This window comes from Artemia franciscana, chromosome 11 (genome assembly GCF_032884065.1).
Source record: "Artemia franciscana chromosome 11, ASM3288406v1, whole genome shotgun sequence".
Lineage (NCBI taxonomy): Eukaryota > Metazoa > Arthropoda > Branchiopoda > Anostraca > Artemiidae > Artemia > Artemia franciscana.
In genome coordinates, this window is record NC_088873.1 from 16,483,316 (window position 1) to 16,500,389 (window position 17,074).

At 34.1% G+C, this 17,074-nt stretch overlaps 1 protein-coding gene across 3 annotated transcripts in view; it reads left to right on the forward strand.

The window, feature by feature from the left end:
* The first annotated feature begins 3,460 nt into the window (after positions 1-3,460).
* LOC136032890 (zinc finger CCHC-type and RNA-binding motif-containing protein 1-like) overlaps positions 3,461-17,074 on the forward strand; it is an 83,480-nt gene continuing 69,866 nt past the window's right edge. The window contains exon 1 of one of the 3 annotated variants that reach the window (XM_065713324.1): positions 3,461-3,579. The gene's annotated coding sequence lies outside the window, so the exon portion shown is untranslated. The remainder of the gene's footprint in view (positions 3,580-17,074) is intronic. The other 2 variants (XM_065713323.1, XM_065713325.1) reach the window with 2 other exon arrangements.

Below are 17,074 nucleotides of genomic sequence, written 5' to 3' on the forward strand. Positions count from 1 at the left end.
TTTCTCTGATTCCCACATCACAGCAGAACTAAACTTTAGCCGAGACTTACTTTTTAGAAATGAGTATCCCATTTTACCTATTAATTATACAATTAGCCATAGACTGAAAAGACACTCCCGTAAAATCAATGATATTTTACCATGCGAGAATCCCGATAAGCCCTCAAATATAATGTACCTCCCAAAATCACTACGAATTTTAAAAATGTTTGCACAGAAAATAATCTATATTTAGTATTTACCAGTAATTACAAAATTATGAATTTCCTAAATTCTGATAAAGATAAAACCTCATTTACTCGCCAAAGAGGGGCTTATCAAATACCATGTGACTGTGGTAAATACTATGTAGGTAGAACCCACCAGGATTTAGAGAAACGCCTACAACAGCATAAAGTTAATATCAACAAAGATTTTGAAGAATCAGCCCTTATTAGCAATGACCTAGGCATAAAACAAGTTGTTCGAGAAGCAATCGAAACCAGACTTGGGATAAATAATAATATTTCCTTAAATAAGGATTGGGGGGAATAATCATTAAATGCTCTATGCACAAATGTTATTAAGAACGATTTAACAAATATATTAAAAAAAAAACAAGTAGACACTAACACAGAACCAGTTACAAAAAGACCTTCGAGGTTAGCTGCCAAAAAGGCAAGATTAGCAGTAAATCATTACTTATTGTCCTCGTTTTCTTCCTCTCTATGTGATTCTATGTTTGATCAATATTAGCAGTGAAAGCGTGTTTTTTTGTTGTTGTTTTTTTCACTTCAATCTCACATTAATTCAATCCTGGTTGAACTCCGTTGAAGTAAGGATTCTTGAACTGTTTTGACAATTATCATTTTAGTTTTAATAGTTGTATGCTAAATCTCTTTTCTTTTATATATATATATATATATATATATATATATATATATATATATATATATATATATATATATATATATATATATATATATATATATATATATATATATATATATATATATATATATATATATATATATATGTTTTGCTGAGGACAGCCCTTAGACATAGGGTCGAAGGGTCGAAATAGTCGTTCAAATATATAATTTCTCTGCCTTGTGAAAATAATTTCCTATTGTTCTTCTTGTTGTTGATCTTTATGTAAATGGCCCATTTTACCAGGTATTTTCAGGCAGATAAAGTTGGCAAGCTAAACCTCTTCAGATGTAGAATCGAGCAAGGACCTTAATTCGTGTGGTTACAGTTGATAATTAGACCCGTGACCCCTCGAGACAAACCTCGCCATCGCCAGCTGTTTAGCAGAAAGGTTCGTGATGCTGCATCTTACTAAAATTGAAATCAAGATAGGAATCTAAATCCGTAAAAATCGGAGGCAATGGTGAAATCAGTGAACCCTACACCCATCCCCCTCTCTTCCAAACTTGATTTATGCTGGGACTTTAATCTCTTTGATTGGAGAGTAAAAGGCCGGCCCAAAACAAATTGCCACAAAAATGAGTCGAAGCCACAGACTGATTTTCAATGCAAAAAAAAAAAATGAAGTCCGAACTGTCGAGCTAAATCCCAATTCAATGTGGAAGGTTCGTTTTGTGTTTTAATCCCGCTTTTTACCCGCTTACCTGATTTTCTTTTTAGATTATCTCTGAAGAAAGAAAACCATTGAAAATGAAGGATTGTAATTTTGTTGAGCCTAATATGTGGGAAATGTAGGGCAGCTCACCACTCGGAAAAGTTCAAAGCTCCGCTTAAAACGCAAATATTTCAATGGTTTCGTTTTTTGACCTAAAGTTTACGGTTCGTATTAGTTTCAAGAACAACATCGTATCTATCAACAAGAGAAACGACATCATCTTTTTACAATCTTGAAAAGGGGGCTTATGCCATATTTGCCTCTCATTCACTTGGACTATCTGTTTTGGCTTTTTCTACAATTGGCCATGGCTTGATGTCCACGACTATTTAATTTTCAATTAAAAATCAACGATTTGAAATATTCTACTGGGTGAATTTGGAAAAGTGCTTACAAAATAATTGAACACTATCGAAGTTTGTTATAGATTGAAATAGAAAAGTGAAACACTTGTACGTTAATAATAACTAGAGTGTCAGTGCCAAAACATTTTACAGCGAGCAGTTGCTTAGCCAGGATTTTGAGCATTCAATCAATTTATTGATACTAAAAGAAAAAAAAAACTATTACAAAAGTAAAGCGGTTACTAGGCCCAAGAAGCTTTGCTTGTAATGGTCCACAGATATCATGAATAAAACACTATTATAAAATATATACAAAAAAAAAGAAGAAGAGGAAATCTTGACTCTGAGGTACGTACACCTAAACCCAGAGGTGTAGGTAGATTTTTCAGTACCTTGGGGGGGGCAGTGACCGCTTATGCATCCCTCCAACATACCCAAAAGATTAAAAAAAACTGCATAAATGATGCCCTAACAAATGCTGAGCCAGAGGACGAGTGGACCCTCATAACCCCTTTATCCCCCCGTATGGTCAGTATCTAACTATAAATCATTGTCGCACACATATTGTTCCATTAAAAAATTGGGGCAACCCAGCATATGGATACAACATTGATCCAAAGCTTATAAGATCAAATGCAAGTTTTCTGGACATGTGCTCTTTCGATAAAATCTCCGATCGATGTAGCAACAGGGAGAGCAAGGATGAAAACACAATCTACAAGACAAGTATTCATTCAAATGAAATTGTATGATCTTTTCATGTGGGCTCCTGTCTGCTAGGGACAAACAAGGTCAGCAGTGTAACAATCTATTGCTAATTATTATTGTGTCCAACTAGAATCAGTCTGCTTCACCAGCAGATTTTTTTTTTTGTCACTGCATACTTTGTGGGAAATTTAAAGCACGTCTGGAGGATTCTGTTAGGAAAAATCCAGCAAATTTTTAAATGGTGATTTTTTCTAAAGCTATGTAATTGCTTCTTTTGCCAGATCAAGTCTCTGCTGCGTTCGCCAGTAGATTTCTTGAGCAGGAAAATTGAAATCAAATTTTTTGGCCTGAAGAACTAGCATTCAGAAAAATTTCTAAAATCTCTATTGTAACACACAAACTCATTTCGGTAAACATGTTTAGAAGAAGACAATAGTTCAAAATAAGTGTCGAAGAAATCATAAATGTTGCGGCATACCGTAATTTACACCTGCGATTTTTACTTGGCTTTCCTCTATAGATGTTTTTCCAGCAGCAATTATGATCTGACATACAATATGACTGAGGATTATCAGATGCTTTTCACCGGTAGTATTTTAACGCATAAACAAACATTGAGTCACAGGCTCATTGGACAATTTTTTCTTTCTAAAAAGACAGCTCCAAATCATAGTTTTTACTAAGTTCCTTGTTAACTAAATTCATCAGTTTATCAGGTCCAATGAAGAATCCAACATCTAATCCAGTACACAACAAGAACCCGGAGCTTTTAGATATGCTCTTATTTTCCTTCATACATAATTGTTGTCTAAATCTTTACAGTTCTTGAATATAGATGGCAGACTTCAGGCTTGAATTCAAATGTATATAGACGTTGATCTAGCTCAGCTATAAAAGAAGAAGGTAATAGCCTACAATCAATTTCGTGTTCCATCTAACTCATTACTTTGAAGAGGCTTTGTACAAGCCAATAATATAGTGATAAAACAACAGTACCATTTTATTCCTTGTATAAGACTCCAAATGGTGTGGTTGCTAGCCTACCATGAGAATTGTATTCTGGCTTAATAGTTGTGTGCATTTATTCCAAGTTTGAAGAAATGATATAGTAGCACCATTCCACTCTATATTTTGGATGTCAATAATACTATACATGTAGGCCATACAAGATTCCAGGATGAGTGGGGGGAGACAGGCTCTGATGCCTCCCCTGAGTTTGTCCTTAATTGGCACTTTGAAATTGTTACTATCCAAAGACAGAAACTATAACAACTAGATAATCTGGCTATTGCCTATTTATCTAACTAGACAGAAGGAAACAGGGTAAAATTCTAGTTTCCTAAATTTTGAAAAAAAAAACATTGATATGGCTCAAAATTCTACTCAAATAATAGAAATTGTATTTTCAGAACTAAAGGCAGAGAAAAAGCAACTAGTGACTGAAAATTAAGGTAAAATGATGTTTTGTCAAAATTTCACTAGGTATAGGCTACCTATCATGTAGGCAAATTTCAGGGCCCTCTAGAGAGAGGGCCCTTCCCAGGAAATACCTTCCCAGGACATACTTTAGCCTGTAGACCATCCCTGAAAGTTTCGTTTTCCTAAGCTAAACTCTTGAAGATAGCAAGAAGTCAATCAACTAGAATTTTACCAGAAATAGGCTAAGAAAAGAATTCTTACTTCATAGTATGCAAAGTAATTGTAGTTAAGATATTCTGCATGCAGCTAACCCTTATCTAAATGTCAGTGTTTTTCTAATTTATTTTTCATATTATTTAACAGTTTTTTTTTCAGTTTTGAATCTTCCCTGAAATACAGCATTATGTACAAAGTTTGTCAGCAGAGGATGTTAAATAATTACAGTAGTGTATAGAAAAAATTCATGAAAAGTCTATTGACTAAAGGCAATTGTAAGAAAAAATATGGATAGTGCTTTGTTGCAGGAAAATGGCCAGAAAGAGCTAATTAACAGTAGTAATATCTTAAACTACACTTGCAAGCACCTGTAGATGTTGCTATAGATACCACTGATGTAAACCACTGGCTAGTAGCTTCCCAGTCTGGTTGTCATGGTTTATTAGATCAATCAGCATCCAGGTCATTCTTGAATGTCCTGGTAGATCCAAAAATAACACTTTTTGGACTTAGAGAATTCCAAATTGACACCACCCTATTTGAAAAGGATGCTGCTCTACTTCTCTACAACTTTATCAGGTCAATGTTCCTATTACCTGAACAATTGTTTAGGGTCATGAAACTATTGTTAATAGATGCATTTTGACTTTTTGAACATCTCTTCTCTCTTGCAAAATTACCGTAAAATCACCATTATAGAGTTATTATATATTTGCACATTAGGGGGGGGGGGGTAAAGCATAGCATATATTAAATACAGCAATGGATAGTTTATGTATTTAATATATGCTCTGCTTTACCCCCATCCCCCTGATGTGCAAATATATAGCCCAAATTTGTTTCTAAACTATTATAGATTTGGGATTTCAAATATCCAATCAACAAAAACAGAAATGATTGCAATTCTATATGTATAAATACAGGATATTTTGGCTCGAATATCTCCATAATGGTGGGTTTGCGGTAGTTTTGCAAGAGAGAAAAGATGTTCCAAAAGTCAAAATGCATCTATTAACAGTAGTTTCATGACCCTAAACAATTGTTCAGGTAATAGAAACATTGATCCTTTATCAAAGGCCTTGACTAGGCTAAGTCAAGAAGTATTATGTTGACAGGAGTGTCTTTCTCTAGCAGTGTTGATAATTGTAAGTACCTAGCAGGTTTGTTTTTAGTGATTGACCTATGTTAATCTTTCATAAATGGTCATGTTTGCTGTTATGTGGTTGGCAGTTTCTGTCTTCACAATTGCTTCAAATGTTTTGCAGACAACTGAAATTTTTACATTGACTAATAATGATAGTAGGTTTTTCCAGTATTACATATTTGTAATTATATATTTAATGATTGGCCAAATTGCCTACAGATGGCATTGATCCTACCAAAAAACAGATGAGTGAGGATAGATTGCCAAATTTAGCATTTGGCAATGTTTTGTCAGACAACTGAAGCCAGGTTTTTTGGTTGGTAACTATAGGCTATATCTTTCTTTCCCTTTTGAAGAGCAGAGTAATATAGAATACTTTCCAATTTTTTGATATTGTTGAATTACATAATGAACATTGAAAAATTTGTGTGAGGAATTTGAATAAATTGATGGTGTTTCTTTCAGTACCCTTGGGTGAATACCATTTTGTCCTTTGGCTTTATGAGGGTTTAGATTCTTTACTTTCTTTAAATGTTTCAGCACTGAGTACTATATCTGTTGCAAAATTTCATGTTTAGGTGGGTTAGGTTCTGTCTAGGATGTAAAGAAGAATTTCATAATCTTTCATATGCTGTTAAGAAGATCTACTATTGGTTTTGTGTTTATGGTTAACTCGCCATTTTTCTTAGCTAAATAATGGACAGATGGCACCTAGCTCTGTTAGATCATGCAGCTATCAATTTCCTTGTACTGTTTCTCAGCTTGTTACTTGTCTTTTTCATTTCCTCAATGGTTGAGATTTTTGTTCTTTTTTTTTATAATTTTGGGAGGAATTTTGGAAGCTTTACCCACTTTGACCTTGCTTGGGTAGCTTTGGTAACCAAAACAATAGATTTGGAATATATGATGAGTGCATATTATTTGTCAGAAGCTCTTCCAACTGTACACACATTTGAATAGAATAGAATATGATTTATTGGTTAACATTGTGCACAAGCTAGCATAAGCATGTCATAACAACTACAACGATAAAACAGATGTTAAGGGATAAACTTGATTACAAAGTTAAATCAATTATTAAAATGCAAAACAAAACAGGGAACAAAAGAATTTTAGTACCTCTTGGTCAACATTTGGAGACACAAATCAAGTTGGGTATTTGGAGCTCTATGAGCATTGAGTCTTGTATTAGGAAAGATTGGAGGATTTTTGTTGAAGGGGGGGAAGAAGATGTTGATGATAGAACTTAGGCATTGTGCCCAAAGTTCATAGTAAGGATGTGATGTTGTGATTCCAATTTAGCAAGTTCAAGCCTAGCCAAACCTTCATTTTAAGTAGTATAGGATGTCCCCAGTATAATTTTCATTGATATATTTTGAATGCTTTCAATTTTAGAACATTGGGTGTTGGTCAACCCAAGGTGCCCAACAGGGCAAGCATATTCAAGACAGGGTCTTATATAAGAACAATCACAGGGTCTTATATAAGAACAATAAATTATTTTAAGGTTCTGGATTGATATGGAGAAATGTTTGAGAAGGGAGAAAGATTTAAGGAGAAAACTACCAGATTTAAATAAGTTAAAAGTGTGGGACTTCCATTTAAGGTCATTGTCCAACTGCACACCAAGCAGTTTAACTGTATTTAAATTTGGTATGCAAAGGTAATTATTGATTGGGGGTGTATTTTAAAAAAAGGAGATTAGCATTAAACTGCTTTTAGGTATACTTAGGTTGAGTTTAACATTGTCAAGATCATTCTTTAAGTTGTTAATGAGTTAGTCAAGTTTAACAACCAAAGTATTTGAGGTTTGACAAAGGTTAAGGAATGTCAAATCATTCGCAAATTTAGAAGTGTTGTCAAAATCTGGTAAAACATTGTTAAAAACAATTAAAAATACTAAAGGACCTAATTTAGTGCCCTGAGGTTCTCTCCACAGGAAATCAAGGTTGAACCGATGAAACTCTGTTAGGGAGGACTTCAAATTGCTCATGACCAGATAAAAAAAAAACTAGCTACCATACGTAAAACAAAATCTCTGACACCTGAAGCCCATGCATTATCAATAATTGTTGGATGATCCAAGTTGTCAAAGGCTTTGCTAATTTCAGCAAAACAACCTCAACATAGGAACTATTTAACTCAAGATGTTTGAAAACAGCATCAAGTCTATAAATTAAGCAGTCTGTGGTGCTATGATTCAGCCTAAAGCCAAACTGATTTGGGTTGATTTTATCTCGAATATTGTCAAAAAGAAAATTGTAAATAAAACTTAAAAATTTTTAGAGAAAATAGATGTTTTCGATATTGGTCTTAAGTCAGAGGGAACTTTTGGGGTCTTTTTTTTTGTATAGGTGTTATAATAGCTCGTTTAAACGCACTGGAAAAATACCATCTACAAAACATTGGTTAAAAAATTGGAGTTAGAGGTACACTTAAATACTGGGCACATTTCACAATCAATTTGGTAGGGATATCACCTGGGTATACTGACTTATTTGTGTCAAGATTTTCAAGTTTATGCTATGTCTGATGTATTTCAATCACAGGAATGTCACTCATTGCACTGTTGGCCATCATATTTTGAAGTGGCAGGTGAGTTTTACAAGTTGAAGCAAAATTATCATTTATGATATCCACATTCACCAGGTCACCATTGCTATCGATTAAGAAAAATTTTGAGAGCCCTTTCCCATGGGATCTTGGATACATTTGTGGAAATTCTTAGGGTAAGAATACAGTAACTTATTGAGCACACTTCAGTAACTCCCCTTATGCTTTTACAATGAACGTGCATTCTCATTTTTTATTTTGCTCTAATGGGTAAAGTTTAAATGTCAAGAGAATGCATGTGTGATCACTTGCAACTAAAGGAGGAAGGTTTGTTGAGTTGATGTGTATTTTTGAGTCATTGGTAATCACCAATTCTAATAGTGCTGACTGCTAGCCCTGGTGCTCTCTAGTAAGGAAAGTAAAAATTGGAAAAGTGTAGAACTTGATATTCTTAGGAATTCAGGCGTGGGTTCTGAATGTCTTGAGATGTAACCTTGGTTATCTACCTGTTTAACCTCTGCCTCTGGCATCTTAAAGTCTCCAACCAATATCAGGCTCTCATACCCTTAGGATCATATTTGCACATTGGACAAGTTGAATCATATTTGCTATTGTCCTATAAGAATTGAAAAAATCTGGTGCTTTAGGACTTCTGTAAATGCAACCTAGAGCAAAATAGCCAGCAAAGATTTTTTATCTTTAGCTACAAGGATTCTATGTATTCTGGGTTATTGTTTGGGAACTCAAGCTGATCTGCTTTGGTATCAGTTTTAATTTAAATTGAAGGCTTGTATCTGCTAATCCCATTCGGGATTAAACCACTGGCTAGGAGCTTCCCAGTCTGGTTGTCATGGTTTATTAGATCAATCAGCATCCAGGTCATTCTTGAATGTCCTGGTAGATCCAAAAATAACACTTTTTGGACTTAGAGAATTCCAAATTGACACCACCCTATTTGAAAAGGATGCTGCTCTACTTCTCTACAACTTTATCAGGTCAATGTTCCTATTACCTGAACAATTGTTTAGGGTCATGAAACTATTGTTAATAGATGCATTTTGACTTTTTGAACATCTCTTCTCTCTTACAAAATTACCGTAAAATCACCATTATAGGGTTATTATATATTTGCACATTAGGGGGGGGGGGTAAAGCATAGCATATATTAAATACAGTAATGGTTAGTTTATGTATTTAATGTATGCTATGCTTTACCCCCATCCCCCTGATGTGCAAATATACAGCCCAAATTTGTTTCTAAACAATTACAGATTTGCAATTTCAAATATCTAATCAACAAAAACAGAAATGATTGCAATTCTATATGTATAAATACAGGATATTTTGGCTGGAATATCTCCATAATGGTGGGTTTGCGGTAGTTTTGCAAGAGAGAAAAGATGTTCCAAAAGTCAAAATGCATTTATTAACAGTAGTTTCATGACCCTAAACAATTGTTCAGGTAATAGGAACATTGATCCTTTATCAAAGGCCTTGACTAGGCTAAGTCAAGAAGTATTATGTTGACAGGAGTGTCTTTCTCTAGCAGTGTTGATAATTGTAAGTACCTAGCAGGTTTGTTTTTAGTGATTGACCTATGTTAATCTTTCATAAATGGTCATGTTTGCTGTTACGTGGTTGGCAGTTTCTGTCTTCACAATTGCTTCAAATGTTTTGCAGACAACTGAAATTTTTACATTGACTAATAATGATAGTAGGTTTTTCCAGTATTATATATTTGTAATTATATATTTAATGATTGGCCAAATTGCCTACAGATGGCATTGATCCTACCAAAAAACAGATGAGTGAGGATAGATTGCCAAATTTAGCATTTGGCAATGTTTTGTCAGACAACTGAAGCCAGGTTTTTTGGTTGGTAACTATAGGCTATATCTTTCTTTCCCTTTTGAAGAGCAGAGTAATATAGAATACTTTCCAATTTTTTGATATTGTTGAATTACATAATGAACATTGAAAAATTTGTGTGAGGAATTTGAATAAATTGATGGTGTTTCTTTCAGTACCCTTGGGTGAATACCATTTTGTCCTTTGGCTTTATGAGGGTTTAGATTCTTTACTTTCTTTAAATGTTTCAGCACTGAGTACTATATCTGTTGCAAAATTTCATGTTTAGGTGGGTTAGGTTCTGTCTAGGATGTAAAGAAGAATTTCATAATCTTTCATATGCTGTTAAGAAGATCTACTATTGGTTTTGTGTTTATGGTTAACTCGCCATTTTTCTTAGCTAAATAATGGACAGATGGCACCTAGCTCTGTTAGATCATGCAGCTATCAATTTCCTTGTACTGTTTCTCAGCTTGTTACTTGTCTTTTTCATTTCCTCAATGGTTGAGATTTTTGTTCTTTTTTTTTATAATTTTGGGAGGAATTTTGGAAGCTTTACCCACTTTGACCTTGCTTGGGTAGCTTTGGTAACCAAAACAATAGATTTAGAAAATATGATGAGTGCACATTATTTGTCAGAAGCTCTTCCAACTGTACACACATTTGAATAGAATAGAATATGATTTATTGGTTAACATTGTGCACAAGCTAGCATAAGCATGTCATAACAACTACAACGATAAAACAGATGTTAAGGGATAAACTTGATTACAAAGTTAAATCAATTATTAAAATGCAAAACAAAACAGGGAACAAAAGAATTTTAGTACCTCTTGGTCAACATTTGGAGACACAAATCAAGTTGGGTATTTGGAGCTCTATGAGCATTGAGTCTTGTATTAGGAAAGATTGGAGGATTTTTGTTGAAGGGGGGGAAGAAGATGTTGATGATAGAACTAAAGCATTGTGTCCAAAGTTCATAGTAAGGATGTGATGTTGTGATTCCAATGTAGCAAGTTCAAGCCTAGCCAAACCTTCATTTTAAGTAGTATAGGATGTCCCCAGTATAATTTTCATTGATATATTTTGAATGCTTTCAATTTTAGAACATTGGGTGTTGGTCAACCCAAGGTGCCCAACAGGGCAAGCATATTCAAGACAGGGTCTTATATAAGAACAATCACAGGGTCTTATATAAGAACAATAAATTATTTTAAGGTTCTGGATTGATATGGAGAAATGTTTGAGAAGGGAGAAAGATTTAAGGAGAAAACTACCAGATTTAAATAAGTTAAAAGTGTGGGACTTCCATTTAAGGTCATTGTCCAACTGCACACCAAGCAGTTTAACTGTATTTAAATTTGGTATGCAAAGGTAATTATTGATTGGGGGTGTATTTTAAAAAAAGGAGATTAGCATTAAACTGCTTTTAGGTATACTTAGGTTGAGTTTAACATTGTCAAGATCATTCTTTAAGTTGTTAATGAGTTAGTCAAGTTTAACAACCAAAGTATTTGAGGTTTGACAAAGGTTAAGGAATGTCAAATCATTCGCAAATTTAGAAGTGTTGTCAAAATCTGGTAAAACATTGTTAAAAACAATTAAAAATGCTAAAGGACCTAATTTAGTGCCCTGAGGTTCTCTCCACAGGAAATCAAGGTTGAACTGATGAAACTCTGTTAGGGAGGACTACAAATTGCTCATGACCAGATAAAAAAAAAACTAGCTACCATACGTAAAACAAAATCTCTGACACCTGAAGCCCATGCATTATCAATAATTGTTGGATGATCCAAGTTGTCAAAGGCTTTGCTAATTTCAGCAAAACAACCTCAACATAGGAACTATTTAACTCAAGATGTTTGAAAACAGCATCAAGTCTATAAATTAAGCAGTCTGTGGTGCTATGATTCAGCCTAAAGCCAAACTGATTTGGGTTGATTTTATCTCGAATATTGTCAAAAAGAAAATTGTAAATAAAACTTAAAAATTTTTAGAGAAAATAGATGTTTTCGATATTGGTCTTAAGTCAGAGGGAACTTTTGGGGTCTTTTTTTTTGTATAGGTGTTATAATAGCTCGTTTAAACGCACTGGAAAAATACCATCTACAAAACATTGGTTAAAAAATTGGAGTTAGAGGTACACTTAAATACTGGGCACATTTCACAATCAATTTGGTAGGGATATCACCTGGGTATACTGACTTTTTTGTGTCAAGATTTTCAAGTTTATGCTATGTCTGATGTATTTCAATCACAGGAATGTCACTCATTGCACTGTTGGCCATCATATTTTGAAGTGGCAGGTGAGTTTTACAAATTGAAGCAAAATTATCATTTATGATATCCACATTCACCAGGTCACGATTGCTATCGATTAAGAAAAATTTTGAGAGCCCTTTCCCATGGGATCTTGGATACATTTGTGGAAATTCTTAGGGTAAGAATACAGTAACTTATTGAGCACACTTCAGTAACTCCCCTTATGCTTTTACAATGAACGTGCATTCTCATTTTTTATTTTGCTCTAATGGGTAAAGTTTAAATGTCAAGAGAATGCATGTGTGATCACTTGTAACTAAAGGAGGAAGGTTTGTTGAGTTGATGTGTATTTTTGAGTCATTGGTAATCACCAATTCTGATAGTGCTGACTGCTAGCCCTGGTGCTCTCTAGTAAGGAAAGTAAAAATTGGAAAAGTGTAGAACTTGATATTCTTAGGAATTCAGGTGTGGGTTCTGAATGTCTTGAGATGTAACCTTGGTTATCTACCTGTTTAACCTCTGCCTCTGGCATCTTAAAGTCTCCAACCAATATCAGGCTCTCATACCCTTAGGATCATATTTGCACATTGGACAAGTTGAATCATATTTGCTATTGTCCTATAAGAATTGAAAAAATCTGGTGCTTTAGGACTTCTGTAAATGCAACCTAGAGCAAAATAGCCAGCAAAGATTTTTTATCTTTAGCTACAAGGATTCTATGTATTCTGGGTTATTGTTTGGGAACTCAAGCTGATCTGCTTTGGTATCAGTTTTAATTTAAATTGAAGGCTTGTATCTGCTAATCCCATTCGGGATTAAACCACTGGCTAGGAGCTTCCCAGTCTGGTTGTCATGGTTTATTAGATCAATCAGCATCCAGGTCATTCTTGAATGTCCTGGTAGATCCAAAAATAACACTTTTTGGACTTAGAAAATTCCAAATTGACACCACCCTATTTGAAAAGGATGCTGCTCTACTTCTCTACAACTTTATCAGGTCAATGTTCCTATTACCTGAACAATTGTTTAGGGTCATGAAACTATTGTTAATAGATGCATTTTGACTTTTTGAACATCTCTTCTCTCTTGCAAAATTACCGTAAAATCACCATTATAGAGTTATTATATATTTGCACATTAGGGGGGGGGGTAAAGCATAGCATATATTAAATACAGCAATGGATAGTTTATGTATTTAATATATGCTCTGCTTTACCCCCATCCCCCTGATGTGCAAATATATAGCCCAAATTTGTTTCTAAACTATTATAGATTTGCGATTTCAAATATCCAATCAACAAAAACAGAAATGATTGCAATTCTATATGTATAAATACAGGATATTTTGGCTGGAATATCTCCATAATGGTGGGTTTGCGGTAGTTTTGCAAGAGAGAAAAGATGTTCCAAAAGTCAAAATGCATCTATTAACAGTAGTTTCATGACCCTAAACAATTGTTCAGGTAATAGAAACATTGATCCTTTATCAAAGGCCTTGACTAGGCTAAGTCAAGAAGTATTATGTTGACAGGAGTGTCTTTCTCTAGCAGTGTTGATAATTGTAAGTACCTAGCAGGTTTGTTTTTAGTGATTGGCCTATGTTAATCTTTCATAAATGGTCATGTTTGCTGTTACGTGGTTGGCAGTTTCTGTCTTCACAATTGCTTCAAATGTTTTGCAGACAACTGAAATTTTTACATTGACTAATAATGATAGTAGGTTTTTCCAGTATTATATATTTGTAATTATATATTTAATGATTGGCCAAATTGCCTACAGATGGCATTGATCCTACCAAAAAACAGATGAGTGAGGATAGATTGCCAAATTTAGCATTTGGCAATGTTTTGTCAGACAACTGAAGCCAGGTTTTTTGGTTGGTAACTATAGGCTATATCTTTCTTTCCCTTTTGAAGAGCAGAGTAATATAGAATACTTTCCAATTTTTTGATATTGTTGAATTACATAATGAACATTGAAAAATTTGTGTGAGGAATTTGAATAAATTGGTGGTGTTTCTTTCAGTACCCTTGGGTGAATACCATTTTGTCCTTTGGCTTTATGAGGGTTTAGATTCTTTACTTTCTTTAAATGTTTCAGCACTGAGTACTATATCTGTTGCAAAATTTCATGTTTAGGCGGGTTAGGTTCTGTCTAGGATGTAAGGAAGAATTTCATAATCTTTCATATGCTGTTAAGAAGATCTACTATTGGTTTTGTGTTTATGGTTAACTCGCCATTTTTCTTAGCTAAATAATGGACAGATGGCACCTAGCTCTGTTAGATCATGCAGCTATCAATTTCCTTGTACTGTTTCTCAGCTTGTTACTTGTCTTTTTCATTTCCTCAATGGTTGAGATTTTTGTTCTTTTTTTTTATAATTTTGGGAGGAATTTTGGAAGTTTTACCCACTTTGACCTTGCTTGGGTAGCTTTGGTAACCAAAACAATAGATTTAGAAAATATGATGAGTGCACATTATTTGTCAGAAGCTCTTCCAACTGTACACACATTTGAATAGAATAGAATATGATTTATTGGTTAACATTGTGCACAAGCTAGCATAAGCATGTCATAACAACTACAACGATAAAACAGATGTTAAGGGATAAACTTGATTACAAAGTTAAATCAATTATTAAAATGCAAAACAAAACAGGGAACAAAAGAATTTTAGTACCTCTTGGTCAACATTTGGAGACACAAATCAAGTTGGGTATTTGGAGCTCTATGAGCATTGAGTCTTGTATTAGGAAAGATTGGAGGATTTTTGTTGAAGGGGGGGAAGAAGATGTTGATGATAGAACTAAGGCATTGTGCCCAAAGTTCATAGTAAGGATGTGATGTTGTGATTCCAATGTAGCAAGTTCAAGCCTAGCCAAACCTTCATTTTAAGTAGTATAGGATGTCCCCAGTATAATTTTCATTGATATATTTTGAATGCTTTCAATTTTAGAACATTGGGTGTTGGTCAACCCAAGGTGCCCAACAGGGCAAGCATATTCAAGACAGGGTCTTATATAAGAACAATCACAGGGTCTTATATAAGAACAATAAATTATTTTAAGGTTCTGGATTGATATGGAGAAATGTTTAAGAAGGGAGAAAGATTTAAGGAGAAAACTACCAGATTTAAATAAGTTAAAAGTGTGGGACTTCCATTTAAGGTCATTGTCCAACTGCACACCAAGCAGTTTAACTGTATTTGTTATTGTTTGGGAACTCAAGCTGATCTGCTTTGGTATCAGTTTTAATTTAAATTGAAGGCTTGTATCTGCTAATCCCATTCAAATTTGTCAAGAGTTGGTTCTGTATTCATTTATAATTAGGTTGTTGTCCTCTAGATAGCATTTTAACTGTTTGATTAGACCCAGAAACTTCAAAAATATCTGCTTTTGTGCTATCAATCATAACTTTAGTTTCTACATTATAAACAAGGAAGTAATGGAATGTTAGAAATATTTCAATATGTTGCCATGTAATACAAAGCAATAAAATATTATAAACAGCATGCTTTTATGAGTTTCTAATAATTGTATGCTTTCTATGAATTTTCCAAGAACAATATTGGAAACATTTATGAGGAAAATACTCATACAAGAGGAACAAATTCCAAGTTTTTACTAAAAGCAACTTGAACACACATCCTCAGACATAAAAAAGTGTCTTAGCTACTGTGCTATGGTAACTATTTACAAAGAACGCATTGTTGAATTTTTGGATATTATAGGGTGCTTCTAAATTTGAAAATGTCATTTCTCACATACCAACTGTCAGATTTGACACTTTGTTGGTTCAACTTGTTGATTAAGATAACAATGCCCTCCTCAAGTTTTAGCTGTTAGTTGAATCAGTTTGGTAATCACTGTTGGAGATTTACTTCAAAATGTTCTCTTAGTCATACCAAGAGTTTGGTTGGTTTGTTGCTGTGCATTGTATGTTGAGGGTGCTATTGTAGCTGATTGGCAACCAAAATTTCCAGTTTCGCTTTTACATCATGTGAGTGGCTGTTTTAAACCATCTTTTTTAAATGTTTCACTGCCCATTTGCATTATAAAATACATGACCATGCTGTTTTTTGTATTGAATTGGAAATGCCAAATCTTTGCTTAGTTTTAATATGGAATGAGGTCATCTTGAACAACTTTGGCATTTCATCAGTTATAGACAGGGGGACTATTTTGGAGTAATCAGCTTATCAGTCCTTTTTTTTATAATGGAATCTATAACGCACTGAAAGTATTAACAGGTTTAAACCACCCTCCCCCCCCAAAAAAAAATACAATAAGACTTCCCCTTAAAATAAGTGTGCAGTCTCCTTGGCTCAGTAAATGATGCTTGAAAGTTTCAAGCCAATCAGACAGCCAAGATCTAATGTGACCATTATTTTCCTACCATAAAATCTATCTGTAAACAAAAGGCAATTAACATAATTAAGTGCCTTTGTCCTAAAGGGAGCATAGGTCCTGCCATCCATGAAGATATTTTCATTGAGCCCTTTGACTATTGGGTGAAAATTTTGACATTCATTTTCTTGCTTACATTGGTTTTACAAGTTTGTTTTTTTTCTTATTTTTCTAAGCAGCTCAAGAGATTTAGTGACTGTGTGTCACTCATTTTATCTTCTTTTCCATTTTTATTTTTTCCATTTATCTATAAATGGGAAAAATCTCATTTAATATATTAGTGCATAGCCAAGCTTTGTCTAGGCCATTCTTAATTTTTGTTAGGTAAGTGTTACTTCTGCATGGTAGAAGAATTTTCTCTTTTTTCATGTTTCCCGAAAACCTTAAGAATGCTGTAATAGAGCTTAGGCATGTATTAAATTGTAAAAGAAAGCTATTTTTTCCATTTATTGATGCATGCACAGTCACTGAAAGCTCTGCAGTTACTTGCAAACCCCTGAAGTGATCTGGAAGGAAATAATAGTAGGCCTAAATGGGAGGTGCCTATGTTT